At 34.8% G+C, this 2,060-nt stretch overlaps 1 non-coding gene across 1 annotated transcript; it reads left to right on the top strand.

Moving 5' to 3' along the window:
- The first annotated feature begins 1,302 nt into the window (after window positions 1-1,302).
- Window positions 1,303-1,435, top strand: LOC126002614 (small nucleolar RNA SNORA51). The gene has a single exon (XR_007493297.1). It is a non-coding gene; the product is annotated as a small nucleolar RNA SNORA51 (small nucleolar RNA).
- The last annotated feature ends 625 nt before the right edge of the window (window positions 1,436-2,060 follow it).

Here is a 2,060-nt window from a genome sequence, read left to right as displayed (position 1 = left end):
CTCAGGTTTCTGAGCGCTTTGTATGTTCTAGATATCAGCCCTTTATCTGATATATCAAGTGAAAAGATTTTTTCCCATTCTGTTAGCTGTCTTCTTGCATTAAGTAGGGTTTCTTTTGCCATGCAGAAGCTTTTTAGTTTGATATAGTCCCATTTGGTTATAGTTGATGCTAACGTTTTTGCCATTGGTGCTCCATTCTCAAAGACCCTTTTGATATAAAGGTCTTCGAGTGTTCTGCCTATTTTATTCTCGATAAACTTTATAGATTCAGGTCTGATTTCCAGATCTTTGATCCATTTTGAGTTGACTTTTGTATAAGGAGTGAGATATGGGTCGATTTTCACTTTCGTGCATATGAGTTTCCAGTTGTACCAACACCATTTGTTGAATAGGCTTTCTTTGTTCCATTTCATATTCTTGCCTCTTTTATCAAATATTAGTTGGCTATATATCTGGGGGTTTATGTCTGGGAATTCTGTTCTAATCCACTGGTCTGAGGTCCTGTCTCTGTTCCAGTACCATGCTGTTTTTATTACTATGGCTTTATAGTATAGTTTCAAGTTAGGTAAGGAGATACCTCCCAAATTCTCATTTTTCAGAATGTGTTTAGCTATCCTGGGTCTTCTATGGTTCCAAATGAATTTTATAATTGATTGTTCTATTTCTTTAAAGAATTGTGTCTGGATTTGGATAGGGATTGCATTAAATCTATATAGCAATTTGGGTAAAATAGTCATTTTGACTATGTTAATTCTACCTATCCATGAGGATGGGATGTTCTTCCATTTCTTTAGATCGTCTTCAATTTCTTTCTGAAGTGTTTTGAAGTTTCCCTGGTATAGATCTTTCACTTCTCTTGTAAGGTTGATTCCTAGGTATTTGATATTTTTTGATACTATCTTAAATGGAATTGTATTTTTAATCTCTCTCTCCTCAACTTCATTGTTTGTATATAAAAACGCTACTGTCTTTTGTGTATTGACTTTGTATCCAGCCACTTTACTGTATTGGTTGATTGTTTCTAGGAGTTTTTCTGTGGATTCTTTAGGGTTTTTGATGTATATCATCATATCATCAGCATATAGAGCTAGCTTGTGTTCCTCTTTCCCTACTTGAATTCCTTTGATTCCCTTCTCTTGTCGGATTGCTATTGCTAGGACTTCTAAGGTTATATTGAATAAGAGTGGAGAGAGTGGACAGCCTTACTTAAAAAAAACAAACAAACAAAAAAAAAAAAAACAAAAAAAAAACAACTTTAGTTTGCCCTGAAGAAAAGAAAAAAATAAATAAAAGATAAAATAAGGCCTCCCAATTCTTACCACAGGCTGTGTTCTTTACACTGGCTGTATAGAAAGAGGAGGTACAGTAAAGGCACCCCATATACACCTCAACACAGGCCCCTTGCCGGGTATATATTGTGAATTGGGGGACAAAAAAAAAATGAACTCTCTTAAAATACATATATGAGATAAAAACAAAGCCAAGTCTCTATCTTCTCTTCACTAATTAATTATAGCAAATGAGCCTATAATGTGCATCATAACAACTTAATAAGCTGGCCCAAACCATTTTAGATTCTGACATGCTAGTATTTCATCATTCTTGGGCTATTTGCATTAACTAAGTAATCCAGGAACATAAGTAGCTTTTAAATTTCCTGTGTCCTTAAAAAGATATTTAATATCAGGCACGGATGTGCTATTTACATGGAAGGAAGGAGAACAAAGTTTGACATCCTAGAGAAGAAGGAACAGAGTCACGAAGAACTTCCACAAATGTTCCACAAACATGTCACAAAGACCAATAAGATGCTATTCAACAGATTCTTTATAGTTTTCAGTATTTTGGAAACCAGAACATTAGAGAATACAATAGCTTTTGACATTCGCTTTTGACATCATTGGTTACATTATCAGTTCTTGCCTCAAATGTCTAACAGAATCAGGATCCAAGTGTGACTAATGTAAGCTCTTTGGTATTGTCTCAGCTTTCAATGTGACTTTAAAGGCAATTAGTGAGTCAGTGAGTCAATGAATAGACTTTGTACATCTGGGGATGAG

The sequence above is a fragment of the Suncus etruscus genome, chromosome 2 (genome assembly GCF_024139225.1).
Source record: "Suncus etruscus isolate mSunEtr1 chromosome 2, mSunEtr1.pri.cur, whole genome shotgun sequence".
Lineage (NCBI taxonomy): Eukaryota > Metazoa > Chordata > Mammalia > Eulipotyphla > Soricidae > Suncus > Suncus etruscus.
The sequence above is the reverse complement of the archived record's forward strand: the minus strand, read 5'-3'. Positions and strand labels throughout refer to the sequence as shown.